Raw genomic sequence first — 20,465 nt, 5'->3', positions numbered from 1 at the left:
CCTGAAGCTGTTAGAAGTCATGTTAGTGCTGGATCAGTTTTTCAGCACAGGGATGTGGATGAAGGCATTTTATGCTGAGTAGTTTTGTGAGCTCAGTGCCAGCGGTGCTGGGTAGAGAGGGGTGGGAGCAGCTACACACGAAAGGGCAAGACCCCCACCTTGCTTATGGAACTTCTAACAGCAATTTGTGTATAATGCTACTCAGTTTGTTATTTGCCTTTGTTCAGTATCCAGAGCACTAAAGTGGTTGTTTTTGACAATTTGGTCAAGTTGTATACTTGTTTTGTAGGAATAAGATTTGCCAGCCTTTTTACTCTGTCCTAGTCAAAATCCCCGGAGAAGGCGATGGCACCCCACTCCAGTACTCTTGCCTGGAAAATCCCATTGATGGAGGAGCCTGGTAGGCTGCTGTCCATGGGGTTGCAGAGAGTCGGACACGACTGAGTGACTTCACTTTCACTTTTCACTTTCATGCATTGGAGAAGGAAATGGCAACCCACTCCAGTGTTCTTGCCTGGAGAATCCCAGGGACAGGAAAGCCTGGTGGGCTGCCATCTGTGGGGTCACATAGAGTCAGGCACGATTGAAGCGACTTAGCAGCAGCAGCAGCAGTAAAATCCCACACTGACTGCTTTCGATTTTGAATGAAAGGTTTTGAAGGAGAATAATACTGTGGCTAAGGGTCAGTCTGATATACTATAAAGAGCAGTGGGTTAAGACTTGGAAGGTTCTTACCTTGAGGATGTTGTTCGTAAGTCTGTAGCCTCAAGTAAATGATTTAATCTGTTCAAGGGCTCTATTTTTTTCTTGTGTAAATGGTGATACTACATATGCTGAAAAATTAAGTATGGATTGGAGACTGAAAGTATCTAAAGTTTCAAATTCATTTTACTATAATCTATAAAACATCTTAAATTTTTAACTATATAAGCTTTGGCATATTCTGAATAAACTGGAAAATAATTCATGCCTAAGCATTTTATGTTGTTTATCTTCAACTTATTCATCTAATTTTAATTCTAATTCCACTATTTCCCATATTTCATAGGATTTTAGAATTTGAAGACAAGAAGTAAATTTATTATTAAGTATATTTCTTCTTTTATTCTACAAATTATGAATTACTTGCTATTTGTCTTTCTTTTTCAATCTAAATAGCCTTGTTAGACACTGACCTTACTTTCCATCTGGGAAATAGCTACAAACCTGCTTCTGTATTGCAAAATGTATCGTTCTATCCCTTGAGAAAAAATATGCCTTAAGGGAAAATTTCACTTAAGTGTTTCAGCAACTAAAGAGCTATGGCTGAATATAAATGATATTAGAAAGTTCCTTCCAGTATTTTCTACCTGCCACACTCTGATCTTGTAGAAGTAACTATTGTTCTTCATGATTAAATTTTCCTCTCCGTACTGTGAAAGTAAGTAATGATTCTTCTCATACTGTTAACATTTAGAATTGGGAGGAAAATTAGTGATGTAAAACCTACAATTACTAAGAACCATTTAACCTTCAGTCAGTCAGTCAGTCAGTTCAGTCACTCAGTCGTGTCCGACTCTTTGCGACCCCATGAATCACAACACGCCAGGCCTCCCTGTCCATCACCAACTCCTGGAGTTCACTCAAACTCATGTGCATCGAGTCAGTGATGCCATCCAGCCATCTCATCCTCTGTCGTCCCCTTCTCCTCCTGCCCCCAATCCCTCCAAGCATCAGAGTCTTTTCCAATGAGTCAACTCCTCACATGAGGTGGCCAAAGTATTGGAGCTTCAGCTTTAGCATCAATCCTTCCAAAGAACACTCAGGACTGATCTCCTTTAGAATGGACTGGTTGGATCTCCTTGCAGTCCAAATGACTTTCAAGAGTCTTCTCCAACACCACAGTTCAAAAGCATCAATTCTTTGGTGCTCAGCTTTCTTCACAGTCCAACTTTCACATCCATAACCACAGGAAAAACCATAGCCTTGACTAGATAGACCTTAGTTGGCAAAGTAATGTCTCTGCTGTTGAATATGCTATCTAGGTTGGTCATAACTTTTCTTCTAAGGAGTAAGCATCTTTTGATTTCATGGCTGCAGTCACCATCTGCAGTGATTTTGGAGCCCAAACAAAGTCTGACACTGTTTCCGCTGTTTCCCAATCTATTTCCCCTGAACTGATGGGACCAGATGCCATGATCTTTGTTTTCTGAATGTTGAGCTTTAAGCCAACTTTTTCACTCTCCACTTTCACTTTCATCAAGAGGCTTTTGAGTTCCTCTTCACTTTCTGCCATAAGGGTGGTGTTATCTGCATGTCTGTGGTTATTGATATTTCTCCCAGCAATCTTGATTCCAGCTTTGCTTCTTCCAGCCCAGCGTTTCTCACGATGTACACTGCATATAAGTTAAATAAGCAAGGTGACAATATCCAGCCTTGACGTACTCCTTTTCCTATTGTGAACCAGTCTGTTGTTCCATGTCCAGTTCTAACTGTTGCTTCCTGACCTGCATACAAATTCTCAAGAGGCAGGTCAGGTGGTCTGGTATTCCCATATCTTTCAGAATTTTCCACAGTTTATTGTGATCCACACAGTCAAAGGTTTGGCATAGTCAATAAAGCAGAAATAGATGTTTTTCTGGAAGTCTGTTCCTTTTTCCATGATCCAGCAGATGTTGGCAATTTGATCTCTGGTTCCTCTGCCTTTTCTAAAACCAGCTTGAACATCTGGAAGTTCATGGTTCATGTATTGCTGAAACCTGGCTTGGAGAATTTTGAGCATTACTTTACTAGCGTGTGAGATGAGTGCAGTTGTGCAGTAGTTTGAGCATTCTTTGGCATGGCCTTTCTTTGGGATTAGAATGAAAACTGACCTTTTCCAGTCATGTGGCCACTGCTGAGTTTTCCAAGTTTGCTGGCATATTGAGTGCAGCACGTTCATAGTATCATCTTTCAGGATTTGAAATAGCTCAACTGGAATTCCTTCACCTTCACTAGCTTTGTTCATAGTGATGCTTTCTAAAGCCCACTTGACTTCACATTCCAAGATGTCTGGCTCTAGGTAAGTGATCACACCGTCGTGGTTATCTTGGTTATGAAGATCTTTTTTGTGTAGTTCTTCTATGTATTCTTGCCACCTCTTCTTACTCTCTTCTGCTTCTGCTAGTTCCATACCATTTCTGTCCTTTGAGCCCATCTTTGCATGAAATGTTCCCTTGGTATCTCTAATTTTCTTGAAAAGATCTCTAGTCTTTCCCATTCTGTTGTTTTCCTCTATTTCTTTGCATTGATCACTGAGGAAGGCTTTCTTATCTCTCCTTGCTATTCTTTGGAACTCTGCATTCAGATGCTTATATCTTTCCTTTTCTCCTTTGCTTTTCACTTCTCTTCTTTTCACAGCTATTTGTAAGGCCTCCTCAGACAGCCATTTTGCTTTTTTGCATTTCTTTTCCATGGGGATGGTCTTGATCCCTGTCTCTTGTACAATGTCACAAACCTCATTCCATAGTTCATCAGGCACTCTATCTATCAGATCTAGGCCCTTTAATCTATTTCTCACTTCCACTGTATAATCATAGGAATTTGATTTAAGTCATATCTGAATGGTCTAGTGGTTTTCCCTACTTTCTTCAGTTTAAATTTGAATTTGGCAATAAGAGGTTCATGATCTGAGCTGCAGTCAGCTCCTGGTCTTGTTTTTGTTGACTGTATAGAGCTTCTCCATCTTTGGCTACAAAGAATACAATCCATCTGATTTCGATGTTGACCATCTGGTGATGTCCATTTAACCTTAGGGGAAAACAAATACATATTCTGATTTGTATTAAAACATCATTGGATAGTACATCTATACATAAAAATTATAAAAAAGATAAATATGTAAACTAACAACCACCTCTACAAGTTTATTTCATCAAGTCTAGATTGAAAGGAAGTCAAGAAAACTTGAACAGATGTTTATAATACATTTTTATGCACATCTTTCCTAGTGAATCAAATGCAAATGGTACCAGTTGTGTGTGCTTTCCTCAGCACTTTGAACACTTGCACTTTTGATGTCACACTTTTTAAAGATGGATAACATGCCAAACTCTAAAGGATATATCACAAAGTACTACACATTTATAATGCATTATAATATTTCATACCAGAAAGATAAAATTCAACTTTACTGTTACCTCTTCACCATCTTTCTCCACTTATTTCTAATATAACATACTTTAAGTTTCTAAATAGTTTTTTTTCCTAGTACCTGAGATGTTCCCGACTGTTCCTATCCTTTCTATAGCAGTTATGTGTTTTTCTTTTGTTTAACAAATCAAACAAACAAAAACAGAAAAGTGAGGTAGTCTAATGTTTTTCTAGTGATTTTAGTAAAATTCACACTTAGCACAGTCTTTCTGGAGTGAGATTTTTAGGAATTGAGTATGATTAGGATGGCCGCCATTCAGATTTTCTTCATGAACTTGACTTTCTTGATAGGTTTCCTATATTTCTAGACCATCTCTAAACATTAATTCAGTTGTGGTAAAATTTTCAGGCCTCATTTTCAATGAATACTATGATAACACAGAGAAACCAAAAACAAAACCTCTCTTTAGGGGAGCATCCTGGTTGGCTAACAATAGAGTCACCTTACTTTGTAGACCTTGTTAAGCTAAGCTAGGGTCACAGTTTTCTAGATAAAGGAAAAGTTCTTACTGCCATGTACACACTTTCCCTTCAAAAATATTACTTATTGAAATTATTTCAAAATTATTACCGTATTTTCAAGTTTACTGTTTGCAGCCTTGATACTGCTGTCAGTAAACAAATAACTTCAATAATTTTAGAAAATAAGGCCTTAGATGATTTTTCTTTGGAATACAAATCTTTAAAGATATTTCTATACTGTAAAATCAAGACATGATATAAGCTGAAAAAGAACGCACTTTGACCTGGCAGCACCCTAAATTTTAAATCTCATCCACATTGTCATTTCCAATTCAGAATGTCATTTCCATATTCAGAATTTTTAAATTATTAATAAATTCACAGTTAAATACTGGCTCAACATTAGATGTTTACACCCTAAAACATCCATTTCACAGGAGAAATGACATATAATGTTATGAAAATAAACTGAGCAAACTCTGTCCTTATACTTACCACTCTGACAATTGTTTAGAGAATTCAAATTTTTCTCTTTTAGCATATTGAACCATTATTCTTAAGTAGAAAGTTGCACGACAAAGCTCCTGGGGCCACCATATGGGAACTTTGAATTAGGAAATCGATGTTTGAACATAACTGCCACTGATACAACTTGTTTCCTCTATTATACTATCATTTTTGCAACTAAAGAGAAGACATAACAGTAAAATAAAAGGGACAATGCCATTCATTTTAGTGAATCTCATTATATAATAGTCAACCAAGCCTGTGTACAGCCACCCCTCACTTATAGATAGTACTTAGAAGTGACCTTCACAACCTAACATCAGTGTCAGAAAGAGAAAGGGAAGGATGTGGGACCAAAATAACCTTTATATTAAAACAGAGTAAGAAATCCAATCTAAAACTCTTTCTTATATTTTAGATGACTCAGAATACAAGTTTTCACCAAAATTGTAGCTAAGAGAAGAGTAAAACAAGTAAATTGAGTGACATGAGGTTTCTTGGATTAATAATATTCAATGTCTAATAATACCAGTGCCTATAATTACATAGTGTTTTATGGTTTTAATGATGCCTTCATTGACTTTATATGCTTTTCACAATCATTTTATAAAATGATAGTACAGGATTTTTATTGATGAGAAAACTTGCCTTAACCTCTTATTTCAATAAATTACTATATAGGAAATGAAAATTGAGCCAAGTTCTTTTTTTGTTTTTAATCAAGTATGTATTTATTTAACTAGACCAACAAAGCAAGAAGTTATGCTATGTTTAGCCCAACATAAAGAGAAGAGAATGAAAAAGCTTAAAAGACAATAAAGTAAAAGAAAAAAAAGCAACAAACCAACAGAACAACATCACACACACATACACTGTGCTTAGTCGCTCAGTCGTGTCCAACTCTTTGCAACCCCATGGACTGTAGCTTGCCAGGCTCCTCAGTTCATGGGGATTCTCCAGGCAAGAATACTGTAGTGGGTTGCCATGCTCTCCTCCAGGGGATCTTCCCAACCCAGGGATCAAACCTAGGTCTCCTGCATTGCAGGCGGATTCTTTACCATCTGAACCACCAGGGAACCCCATGAATACTGGAGTGGGTTGCCATGCCCTTCTCGAGGGGATCTTCCCAACCCAGGAATTGAACTGGGGTCTCCTGCATTGCAGGTGGATTCTTTGCCAGCTGAGCTAACAGGGAGCAGACACATACATGCTGCTGCTGCTGCTGCTAAGTCGCTTTAGTCATGTCCGACTCTGCGACTCCATAGACCGCAGCCCACCAGGCCCCCCCGTCCCTGGGATTCTTCAGGGAAGAACACTGGAGTGGGTTGCCATTGCCTTCTCCGAAACACATACATACAGACACACATATTCTTATCTAGAGATAGAGTTGGAACTAACAATCCCACATATCCGCAAACTTCAAATTGCAGCAATATAAAACATTTATAAGCAGTAATGTCCCTAACAATGATTGAGCCTTTAAAGAAAGATTATTCAGATTTCTTATTTTAAGAAAATGGTAAAGAAAGTACTTCAGAAACAGTTCCATATAAATGTTTACTAAAGATAAAATTTGGATCCTTTGACTAAAATGTTATTCCTTTTCCCAATGTGGTTTTGCCCAGGTCAGTTCAGTTCAATTGCTCAGTCCTGTCTGACTATCTGTGACCTCACGGACTGCAGCATGCCAGCCTTCCCTGGCCATCACCAACAGAGCTTGCTCACACTCTTGGCCATTGAGTCGGTGATACCATCCAACCATCTCATCCTCTGTCACCCCCTTCTCCTCCTGCCTTCAATCTTTCCCAGTATCAGGGTCTTTTACAGTGAGACAGTTCTTCACATCAGGTGGCCAAAGTATTGCAGTTTCAGCCTTAGCATCAGTCCTTCCAATGAATGTTCAGGACTGATTTCCTTGGATTGACTGGTTTGATCTTGAAGTCCAAGGGACTTTCAAGAGTCTTCTCCAACACCACAGTTCAAAAGCCTCAATTCTTTGGTTCTCAGCTTTCTTTATAGTCCAACTCTCATATCCGTACATGACTACTGGAAAAACCATAGCTTTGACTAGACGGGCCTTTATCAGCAAAGCAATGTCTCTGCTTTTAGTGACCTAGTTCATCAATTTCAGTTGAAAATGTCTTTTTTTCAGTTTTACTCTAATTTTCCCTTTCAATGACATTATTTTCAGGTGACTGTTTCTCCTTAAAATACTCGTACATTTTAGTAAAATTCTCTCTGCTGTCTGTCTGTCTTGCTGAACAGTCTTTCAAGTCCTCTCTCCTGCATATGGAAGAGCCTTCATTTTGACCATTACTATTGAAAAAAAAGAGGATTTCTGTCCTAAGCTATTCCTTATCTATAGTCTACCAAGGAAATTTCACTTATTACCAAGCTTTTGGTGATGAGCATCCACAGATTTCTGTTTCCAGGGCAAATGTGTTTTTGCATTGAGAATTGAATTCAAACCCCTCCTTTAAGGTGTCCGTGCTTTAGACTTTGCCAAACTCCCCAACTTATTTCATACCAATCTCTTCTTTCACTCCAGTTATTCTCTGTCTTCTTAGGACAGAATCAAATGCTCTCTCCCATGTGACAATTGTTGTATTGACTTTGTCTTCTGCTACCAATATATTTCCCGAGATCTTTTTATGGCTGGCCTTACATCCTAGTTTCCTCTTAAATAGTAGACTTCCCTGACAATCCCTGTGGTTTACCCCTGGTGATTTCCATCACAACACACTGTTTATTTCCAGAGGGTACTTACATGCACACAAGACTCACGCACACCCAAGATCTAGAACTGTGTATTGTTCTATTAGTTACAAATGCTAAGTTCTATGTACAGTAATTTTTTTAATTAATTAATTTATTTTAATTGGGGGCTAATTATGATATTGTGGTTTTTGCCATGTACAGGAATATTAACTCTCTCATTATCCATTTTATTGCCAATGCCTATCTTACTGCTGCTGCTGCTGCTGCTGCTGCTGCTAAGTCGCTTCAGTCGTGTCCAACTCTGTGCGACCCCATAGACGGCAGCCCACCAGGCTCCCCCGTCCCTGGGATTCTCCAGGCAAGAGTACTGGAGTGGGGTGCCATTGCCTATCTTACAGTAGCTATTAAATATATATTTGATAACCGAATGAATGATTAAAAATTTCATGATTGGCTGAGCGAAGAATGCTTAATGGGAAGACTGAAAACTGAGCAGAAAACTGAGTGCATTTGATAGGGAATGAGTTAATCTGGTTTGCAGCATAATGAATTTTATGTTAATTGGGAAAATCGATGGATATTATTGAAGAAAAGTTTGAAATCATAACAGAAACTCAATAACAAAAATAAGACTAGAGATGTATATTTGGCAATTATTTACATAAAAGTAACAGTTGTTGAAATACTAAAAGTAGTTGAAATTGACAAGGGAGAGAAATAAAAAAATGAACGAATTCCATTCTTAGGGAAAACTCATTTAAAAGGGAAGAGTTTGAAGAGGAGTCTGGAAAGTAGAAGAGAAAGAAGGGAGCAACAGAACTAGTACTTTTACGGATTAGATACGTTACCTTCATGCAAGAGTTTCCTGCTTTGCTCACATTAAGTTTGCCACCAATCACTGAGTTTAAAACCACTTTTGTTACTTACCAGTTTTTCTTATTCTCCATCTCCAATGTATTATGTGCGTGTGTGCTCACTTGCTTCATCGTGTCCAACTCTGTGTGACCCTATGAACTATAGCCCGCCAGGCTCCTCTGTCCATGAAGGGGATTCTCCAGGCAAGAATACTGGAATGGGTTGCATGCTCTCCTCCAGGGGTCTTCCCCACACAAGGGTTTAGCCTGCGTCTCCTATGTCTAACCTGCATTGACAGGAGGATCCTTTACCATTAGCACGACCTGGGAAGGCCTCCAGAAATGGCTTTTAATTAATTAATCTCTTTTTAGCTGTTTCTGATTTGTCTATACTTACCCACTCCGGTACTCTTGCCTGGAAAATCCCATGGAGGGAGGAGCCTGGTAGGCGGCAGTCCATGGGGTCGCACAGAGTCGAACACGACTGTGCGATTTCACTTTCACTTTTCACTTTCATGCATTGGAGAAGGAAATGGCAACCCACTCCAGTGTTCTTGCCTGGAGAATCCCAGGAATGGGGAAGCCTGGTGGACTGCTGTGTATGGGGTCGCACAGAGTCGGACACAACTGAAGTGACTTAGCAGCAGCAGCAGCACTAGGTTAGCATATATACAACACTTAAAAACAATGGTGGACAATAGTAAGCACAGGATAAATGTTTCTTTTACTATCATTTTTATATAAATTCTCTAATATCTTTTTAAAATGTAAGTGTTTGAAACTTACACTTAGGAGTTTTCTACATGATTAATTTTCCCCATATTGGAGCATTTTACTTAAGCTTTATGTAAATGTAAATGTTGTTGTTTCTTGTTTTGCTGGCTTTATATTATTTTCTATTTATTTACTTCAACATATATATCTATCTGTCTTCTTTTACTTATTTCCACATCTTAAGCATACTTATTCTAAGGCACTGCTTTATTTTACTAGAACATAAGAGGAGACAGCTAATAGTGATTTTGGTATAGTTCTTTTCTTCCTTTTGTTGATAAAGCCATGAACATAAGGAGGAACATGACTGTCCAGCTAGAGACAAAATATCTCAACATATGAAATATGACAGTATGTCCTTTCAGTTAGGAATAGGTATGTAACTGAGTGTCAGTCAACAGAATAAAATTACTAATGAAATAGAATTAGAAATAATATTACTAGTGAAATAGATTTAAGGATAAGGAAAATCTTGTCCTTAAAACAGTATACTCCAGAATCTAAATGCATGAGATGACTCTGGTTTGACATATTAGATAAGTGCAAACACCTTAGCAAGGCGGGGAAAATAAATGGAAGGAACCTGTCTCTGAATGACACCATGGAACACAGACTCCAGCCAACTAGAATATTCATGCTCTATATGAAACAGGGGCTTCCCTGGGGGCTCAGCTGGAGGGAATCAGCCTGCCAATGCAGGAGACTGGTTTGATCCCTGATCCAGGAGATACCCTGGAGAAGGGAAGGGCAACCCACTCTAGTATTCTTGCTTGGGATATCCTATGTATGGAAGAGCCTGGTGGGTTACAGTCTATGGTGTCGCAAAGAGTCAGAAACGACTTAGCAACTAAACAACAGCAGCATTTGAAACAGAGATATACTTTTGTACTATTTAAGTTACTATCTTTTGGCTATTTTTTTGTTATAGGGGCTTCACCATTGCTGTAATAAAATATATATAAATATATATATTTTTACCTGAAAGAAGAACCCCTAGGAAATATCTGAAATATATGACATTGACATAGAAGGCAAGTGCATGAGTGCTCAGTTGCTTAGTTGTGTCAGACTCTTTGCAACCTCATGGACTGCAGCCTTCCAGGCTACTTTGTCCATGGGATTTTCTAGGCAAGAATTCTGGCATGGGTTGCCATTTCCTCTTCCAAGGGATTTTCCTGACCCAAGGATCAAACCTGTGTTTACTGAATTGGCAGGTGGATTGTCTACCACTGGGCCACTTGGAAAGCCCTGGAGGGCAAGTAGTGGATGATAAAGAGGAAATATAATAGGCTGTATAGCTGGTAATTCTTGTTATGTTAATGGAAATATTTAATTATGAATTTGCCTCCAATAACTTGGAAGTCAGAACACACACCAGAGCGCAAGTCTGTATGGAATTCTAGAGGGAAGTAATTAGCAAAAGCTAGAATTTTCAGTTTGTTGCTCCTTTCTATTATTACCAAATATTATATAACAAAGATAAGCTCAGTGAAAATTTTGGAGGGCTTTTAAGAAATTGCAGTACTTAGGACCTAAATCTTTGGGCTCTTTCAAAGCTGGAAGATTGGATTGCTCATGTTCCTGTAAATATTATGTTCAACTTCTTTAAGAGAAACTTTCTATTAAAACTTTTCAGCTAAATAAAGAAATTGACCCTGGTTCAGATATCAGATTCAGTGTATTATTTTCCAAATAAGCTTATTATTTTACAGAGCAGAAAGAAAGCTATCACTGCAACAATGGAAAGAGGGATAAGCTAAGCAGAGGCTGTAAACTATAACCATCTTAGGGAATGATACCGTTAATGAGGTTTACAAGTCTGGATGGCCAAAGCTTGTGCTGATTTTATTCCAAAAATTTAACATCAGCCCCTCAAATATTCTCTAGTAGGAAAGAGCGTCTTTAAAAAAAAATTTATTTAATTGTAGGCTAATTACTTTACAATATTGTATTGGTTTTGCCATACTTCAACACGAATCTGCCATGGGTGAACACGTGTTCCTCAACCTGAACCCCCCTCCCACCTCCATCCCCATACCATCCCTCTGGGTAATCCCAGTGCACCAGCCCCAAGCATCCTGTATCATGCATTGAACCTGGACTGGTGATTCATTTCATATATGATATTATACATGTTTCAATGCTATTCTCCCAAATCATTCCACCCTCTCCCTCTCCCACAGAGTCCAAAAGACTGTTCTATACATCTGTGTGTCTTTTGCTCTCTCACATACAGGGTTATTGTTATCACCTTTCTACATTCCATATATATGTGTTAGTATACTGTATTGGTGTTTTTTTTTTCCGGCGTACTTCACTCAACATAATAGACTCCAGTTTCATCCACCTCATTAGAACTGATTCAAATGCATTCTTTTTAATGGCTGAGTAATACTCCACTGTGTATATGTACCACAGCTTTCTTATCCATTCGTCTGCTGATGGACATGTAGGTTGCTTCCATGTCCTGGCTATTATAAACAGTGCTGCAATGAACATTGGGGTACACATGTCTCTTTCAATTCTGGTTTCCTCGGAGTGTATGCCCAGTAGTGAGATTGCTGGGTCATAAGGCAGTTCTATTTCCAGTTTTTTAAGGAATCTCCACACTGTTCTCCATAGTGGCTGAACTAGTTTGCATTCCAACCAACAGTGTAAGAAGGTTCCCTTTTCTCCACACCCTCTCCAGCATTTATTGCTTGTAGACTTTTGGATAGCAGCCATTCTGACTGGTGTGAAATGGCACCTCATTGTGATTTTGATTTGCATTTCTCTGATAATGAGTGATGTTGAGCATCTTTTCATGTGTTTGTTAGCCATCTGTATGTCTTCTTTGGAAAAATGTCTTTCTAGTTATTTGGCCCATCTTTTGATTGGGTTGTTTATTTTTCTGGAATTGATCTGCAGGAGTTGCTTGTATACTTTTGAGATTAATTCTTTGTCAGTTGCTTCATTTGCTATTTCTTCTAAAGTTGGGAACAAGACAAGGGTGCCCACTCTCACCACTACTATTCAACATAGTTTTGGAAATTTTGGCCACAGCAATCAGAGCAGAAAAAGAAATAAAAGGAATCCAAATTGGAAAAAGAAGTAAAACTCTCACTGTTTGCAGATGACATGATCCTCTACATAGAAAACCCTAAAGACTCCACCAGAAACTTACTAGAGCGAATCACTGAATATAGTAAAGTTGCAGGATATAAAATCAACACACAGAAATCCCTTGCATTCCTATACACTAATAATGAGAAAATAGAAAGAGAAATCAAGGAAACAATTCCATTCACCATTGCAATGAAAAGAATAAAATACTTTAGGAATATATCTACCTAAAGAAACTAAAAGACCTATATATAGAAAACTATAAAACACTGGTGAAAGAAATCAAAGAGGACACTAATAGATGGAGAAATATACCATGTTCATGGATTGGAAGAATCAATATAGTGAAAATGAGTATACTACCCAAAGCAATTTATAGATTCAATGCAATCCCTATCAAGCTACCAACAGTATTCTTCACAGAGCTAGAACAAATAATTTCACAATTTGTATGGAAGGACAAAAAACCTCGAATAGCCAAAGTAATCTTGAGAAAGAAGAATGGAACTGGAGGAATCAACCTGCCTGACTTCAGGCTCTACTACAAAGCCACAGTCATCAAGACAGTATGGTATTGGCACAAAGACAGAAATATAGATCAATGGAACAAAATAGAAAGCCCAGAGATAAATCCACACACTTATGGACACCTTATCTTTGACAAAGGAGGCAAGAATATACAATGGAGAAAAGACAATCTCTTTAACAAGTGGTGCTGGGAAACTGGTCAACTACTTGTAAAAGAATGAAACTAGAACACTTTCTAACACCATACACAAAAATTAACTCAAAATGGATTAAAGATCTAAACATTAGACCAGAAACTATAAGACTCCTAGAGGAGAACATAGGCAAAACACTCTCCACCATAAATCACAGCAGGATCGTCTATGACCCACCTCCCAGAACATTGGAAATAAAAGCAAAAATAAATGAATGGGACCTAATTAAAATTAAAAGCTTCTGTACCACAAAGGAAACTATAAGCAAGGTGAAAAGACAGCCTTCAGAATGGGAGAAAATAATAGCAAATGAAGCAACTGACAAAGAAAGAGCCTCTTAAAATGACAGAGGCTGGGACTTCGCTGGGGCTTTCCTTGTGGTTCAGCTGGTAAAGAATCCACCTGCAATGTGGGAGACTTGGGTTTGATCCTTCGGTTGGGAAGATCCCCTGGAGAAGGGAAAAGCTACTCACTCCAGTATTCTTGCCTGGAGAATTCCATGGACAGAGGAACCCTGGCCAGCTACAGTCTAGTCAGACATGACTGAGTGACTAACACTGACATTATTCACGGTTAGTCAGCGATTATACACCAGTTTTTCTTTTTCTAATTTTTATTAAGTATAATTAATTTGCAATTTTGTGTTAATTTCAAATATATAACAAAGGGATTCAGTTATATGTGTGTGTGTGTGTGTGTGTGTGTATAGGAGATCTGGGTTCAATCCCTGGGTCAGGAGGATCCCCTGGAGAAGGGAATGGCTACTCACTCCAATATTCTTGCCTGGAAAATTCCTTGGACAGAGGGGCCTGGTTGGCTTCAGTCCATAGGGCTGCAAACAGTCAAACATAACTGAGTGACTAACACCCACACCCACACCCACACCCACACACACACCCACCCACACACATACATACACACATATGTATAGTCTTTTCCAGATTCTTTTCCCTTACAGCTTATTGCAAAAAACTGAGTATAGTTCTGTGTGCTATTCAGTAGGACCTATTTGTTTACCTATTTCATATTAATATGAAGTAATGGATTATATAGGCTTCCCCAGGTAGCACTAGTGGTAAAGAATCTGCCTGCCAGTGCAGGAGACAGACTAATATGGGTTCGATCTCTAGGTCAGGAAGATCCCCTGGAGTAGGAAATGGCACACCACTCCAGTATTCTTGCCTGGAGAATCCCATGGGCAGAGGAGCTTGGTGGGCTACAGTCTCACAGGGTGGCAAAGAGTCAGACACAACAGAGCAACCAAGCACAGCACAGTGGGTTACACACCATTTTTTACATTTGTTTCTCAGTTCCTGTGTTTTGCAGCATGTAAGTGACACAGTTTCAGATTCCACCATAAGCTGTGCAATCTTAGGCTTAAAAGTTTTCTGTTTTAACCTGTGTGTCAACTGTAGACTGGAATAAAAATTTCAATTTCTGCCTGCGGTCAAGACAATTTTCCCCTGGCTCCTTTGCAGTGTAAGGAGCCACTTTCATTTCTCTACTATTCTTGTCACTGCAATGTGACACAGGTAATAAAATTCTAGAACTAGCATGCATAACCTGCCGTGTCAGTCCTATGAGATGTACGGCGATCACTCTTGCTTACTAACTTGTTTATGTGTTGATTCTTTGTTTATGTGTTTATTTTTTTATGTAATGTGAATGGTTCCCTTTCCCTTCCATATCCTAAAATATTTCATCCACCATATTTATATGTGTGGGGTGGGGAGGGACATTTTCTATCCTTGTCTAGGAGCTGAGATAGAAATATGAAATAAAAATGAATGAAAAGAATATAGAACAGTTTCAGATGTTCCAGATATTTAAAAAAAAAAAAGAAACCCAAAGTAGAGAAAGTAATGACAAAATGCTATATTCAACAAAATAAGTATGAGGAATTTCAAGAATATAATGAAGACATGAGATCAACAGTAGGATCGATAAGAGAAAACCCACACCCTAACCACAGCTTGATGAAACCTTAATGCATCAAAAATAAAGTAGAACTGCTAAGAAGTATCAGAGGAGGAGGTAAATTACTATAAACGAAAGGAAAACAAAATGATATCAGAAACAATACAAGCAATGTCATATGAGATAGTATCTTCAAAGCTCTAGGAAAAAATGTTTTAAACTGAAGTTTATTAGCCACAATAGCTATTCTAAAGTTAAGGTGACATAAATATGTTTTTGGGCATACAAAATTTCCTAAAATTGAATAATCACAGACAAAAGAAATGGTTAAAGATACACTTCTTCAAGAAAATTTTTTAAAAACCTAGAAAAAATTAATGCAAGTATCAGTAAGTCACACTGACAAATTTGACTTAAGAATATATACACACATGCTAGAGACACAGGAGACACGAGTTCAATCCTTGGGTCAGGAAAATCCCATGGAGGAGAAAATAGCAACCACTCCAGTATTCTTGCCTGGAAAATTTCACAAAGTGGTCTGGCAGGCTAGGCTACAGTCCATGCGGTCACAAGGAGTCGGATGTGACTGAGCACAGTACATATATATATACATATACATGTTCTAGGTCACTTCAGTTGTGTCTGACTCTTTGTGATCCCATGGACTGTAGCCCGCCAGGCTCCTCTGTCCATGGGATTCTGCAGACAAGAAAACTGAAGATGGGTGCCATTTCCTACTCCAGGGGATCTTCCCGACCCAGGTTCAAGGCCACATCTCAGCACCACCTGGGAAGCCCCACATACACACACACACACACTTCTATTCATGTAATAATTTTATGATATTATTGACAAGTTGGAAATAGATGGTGGGAAAGGATAGTTTTGAAGTTAATAAAAACCTGTTACAATTCCTACATTGTTCAGAAATGTGGAAAGACTAATTAATTAATAAATAATTATCCATAGGAGAAAATAAAATTAATTGCCTACCCTAGACCATGAAAAAAGTCCCATATAAAAATTATGAAAGGCATGTGGTTATATATCTTTGACCCACGTGCTCCGTATCTGCCACTATCTATCATGATGACACCTGGCTTCACCTTCCAAACAGGACTTTGTTTATTAGTTTAGTATTGTGGATTAGTGGGTTCCCATTTCCTTTTCCAGGTGATCTTCCCTGACCAGGTATTGAACCTGCATCTCTTGCATTGGCAGGCGGATTCTTTACCACTGAGCCACCTAGGAAGCCCCCTCACCCCCCAAAAATGCTACCATGCCCTAAACACATTGTAGGTGTTCTTGCCTAGAAATCTGGATAGGAATCCTTGTGACAGTAGTTACAAGGCCTTGAGCTAAAGCCTGAGTTATCACATCTGATGCTAGTTGCATTATGTTATAAGACAGGTAAGGATGAGTAGCTCTGAGTTTTCAAGGCCCTCTAATATCCTATGACCATTGTCACTGAAAACCAAAACCTCTTCTTTCATTTTAAAAGCTATCACTGAACAAGAATAGAGCTTTTGACTTTAAGACCTTAAGGTGTAATGCCAAAAGCCTACTATTTGTCTCTCTGTGAACATACTAGGCAGGGAAGTAGATATCCTTTTATTGAAAATGCTGTGTTTTTATCTGAAATAAGAATTCTGTAATGCCTATCATTTAATGCACTTTGGTTTGTACTAATTCAATATGATGAAACCCCTTTGAGACTGTAACTGTGTCTATAAGAGCGTGGAAAAATCAAATTAGACCATAAAATTTGGCCCATTCAATTTACATTAAGAGAGAAAATGTGCTAAGCAAGACTTTCTATTGCATGTTTTATGGTGTCGAGGCTTTGAAATTTTTGGAGGAAGTAATTGGGAAAGCTCTATGAAATAGTCCTTAAATATGATCAATTTAGTTTTTAAATCAATTCTGATAAAATACAATCAAAGTAAATAAAATAGAGGAAAAATAGCAGATACTCTGGATTTAAAACCTATTCAGTGGTAGAGAAACCTAATCATCTTTCAAGTTAGGAAGAGATAGTGTACATGGCATTGGTTGACCTTGAGGGGTCATACAAACTTCTGTCTTCTGAGACTCACTTGAAGATTAGAATTTATTTTTTCCACATGGCAACATCAATATACATTATTTCCATGTTTGATCATACATTTAAATCACGTTTCCCCTTATTGATCATCTTTCTTGAAAAACTTGAACCTCTTTTCATAGTGTCTGCCTGTTATATATTAAGTAATTTGGGAAGCCAAGGCACAGATAGGAAGGGTGTTAATTTCCCTGAGGGTATCCAACAAAAGCCTTGTGAGGCTGTTCAGGATTCATTGCTAACGGTGAATCTATCAGTCAATAATGGAGTTGAGAATAAGATATGTTTCTCCCCAAAGGAAAACATTTAACTACTAAACCAGAGTCTGTCTTTAAGTGCTCGGTGGTTAGTCATTATTCTCTTCTTGCTAGTACTTTGAAATATCATCCTGCAAGTTAAATATTCAAGTAAGAAGGGTGCATATCTGAGAAATCACTGATACATATTAAGTTGCCCATTTCTTTCATTTCCAACCAATCATATTATACATTTTTACTTATTATTTCACAAAGGTGTGTAACTTAACAGGAAGTTTGTTTGTTTGTTTTTAAAGTTACATTCTGGGAATTAAAATATAAAAAGCTTTTTTTTTTTTCTTCCATGCACGATGACATTTCCAACAATATTTAGAGCTATAGGGTCAGCAAAAAGTCACAATAAAGGAAAGATGAATATTTTGAAATTTATCAGACCATTTCATGTCAAAGTACTGATTTAAGATAATTGATACTTTCATGCATGTACTATATTAGGTCAGATTATTATGATCATCAGATTCTATAGCAAAGAGAATTTCTACATCTTTTCAGCTCTACTGTGCTTCCAGATCTGTCAAACTTCCCAAAATGATTATTTAGAAAATCTGTGTAGCTAATTAACATCAAAAAAGAAAAAAAAAGAATTTAAAATTTGGATGTTTAGTTCACTCTTATTCTCAATCTTTCAACTGAGTTACCAAAATTTTTAGTTCTACTTGTTCTGTTATTTGGAAATGATATATTTATTTATTCTTCAAATAATTTTATGTGACATATAGATGCATACATTATTGTATGACAAAAAAATAAAGCAGAAAAAAATGAAAATGAGAGTTAACTAAACCAGCATAAATTAGGACAGAAAGATTCATAGAACAATGTTCTATTCACTTGCTACAGCTCAACATCAAATTGGGTCTCTGATCCCTGACAGCCAAAGAAAGATGAAAACTTGGACAGCCATGAGATTCAATGTTACTGGAACTAAAACATACCAGGGACTCAGGAGAGGTTAAGCTTTTTTTCTTGGGCGGGGGGTGCACTGAGATTTAACAAAATGAAACCTGAGAATTTTCATAAAATAATGCAGGACAAGAATGTCTAAAAATGCTCAGCAAAAAGTCTATAAAGAAAATCATACAACTAGAGATCTATGCTGCTGCTGCTGCTGCTGCTAAGTCACATCAGTCGTAACCGACTCTGTGTGACCCCATAGACGGCAGCCTACCAGGCTCCGCCGTCCCTGGGATTCTCCAGGCAGGAACACTGGAGTGGGTTGTCATTTCCTTCTCCAATGCATGAAAGTTAAAAGTGAAAGTGAAGTTGATCAGTCGTGTGCGACTCTTCGTGACCCCATGGACTGCAGCCTACCAGGCTCCTCCGTCCATGGGATTTTCCAAGCAAGAGTACTGGAGTAGGGTGCCATCGCCTTTTCTGCTAGAGATCTATAGCATATTTCAATTTCTCTAGGTCTTACTGCACTGGAAATGTACACTTGACCCATGATAACACAGTAAGAGTCACGCTGCTCAATATTTACAAGGATACTATTCATTGACATTGCCAAACCAACTCAATTATTTTGGAGAAAACAAATTATCTGTCATACACACAGGCATACACACACACTTATCCATGTAAATTTCTCATATTAAACACCCTTATCCATGTAAATTTTCCATATTCTTCAAATCAAAAGATAATTAACAAGGTACTAATCAGCATGACATATTATTCTCCAAGGGTGTGAGGTGATGCACATATAGATATAAATATATAAATATTTATATAGAATATGGAATTCTAAAATCAAATCCTAGAATTATACCAAAGACTTTTTATCTAAAAATGTAACTTTTTAAAATCTTGATTTAACCTTCGGAAGGTGGCCTTAAAGACTCTGTTCCTCCACATGTATTTATGAAAATATAAGGTTATTAGCTATAGGAGTATAAATGTAATCCCTCTTTATTGTTATTAACTATTTTGAGAATACAGATAATTTCCTTTAATCCTATGACATTTACTTATTCAAAGAAATCCTAATTTATATAAATTGGAAACATTTGTAATGATAAAAAATTAAATGATCGTTTGTGAAATTTACATGAAATTACAAAATTGACTATTACAGAAATGCATAAAATATATGTGTTTTGATAGAATAATAACCCTCACTCCCAACAAAGGTGCCCATGTCTTAATCCTTATAACCTGTGAATTTGTTAATTTACGTGGCAAGGAAGAATCCCAGTGGCAGATGGAATTAAGGTTGTGAATTGTCTGACCTTAAGTAGGGAGAATGTTCTGAAATATTCAGGTGGTCCCAATGGAAATCATGAGGGTCTTTAAAAAATGGAAGAGGGAGGTGAGCATAGTCAGAGTGACACTATACAAGGAAGACTCAACATGCCATTACCAGTTTTAAAGATGAAGGAAGGGAACCATGAGCCAAGAGTGTGGGCAGCCTCTAGAAGCTGGGAAGACAAGGAAAGGTACTCTTCCATGGAAACTACAGAAAGAAATGCAGTCTGCTGATGGCTTGATTTAGTCCTGTGAGATCCTTGTTGGATTTCTAATCTAGAAAAACAAAGGTAGCAAATTTTTGTTTTTGAAATCACTAAATTTATAGTAATTTGTTATAACAGCATTATAAAACTAATACAATATACTTCTCTGTTGAAAAGCAGAGACATTACTCTGTGGACAAAGGTCCCTATCAGTTCAGTCCAGTTCAGTCACTCAGTTGTGTCCGACTATTTGCAACCCCAGGAATTGCAGCACTCCAGGCCTCCCTGTCCATCACCAACTCCTGGAATTTACCCAAACTCACATCCATCGAGTCAGTGATGCCATCCAGCCATCTCATCCTCTGTCA

The sequence above is a fragment of the Bos indicus x Bos taurus genome, chromosome 12 (assembly GCF_003369695.1).
Source record: "Bos indicus x Bos taurus breed Angus x Brahman F1 hybrid chromosome 12, Bos_hybrid_MaternalHap_v2.0, whole genome shotgun sequence".
Classification (NCBI taxonomy): Eukaryota; Metazoa; Chordata; class Mammalia; order Artiodactyla; family Bovidae; genus Bos; species Bos indicus x Bos taurus.
This window is presented reverse-complemented; position numbering follows the sequence as displayed.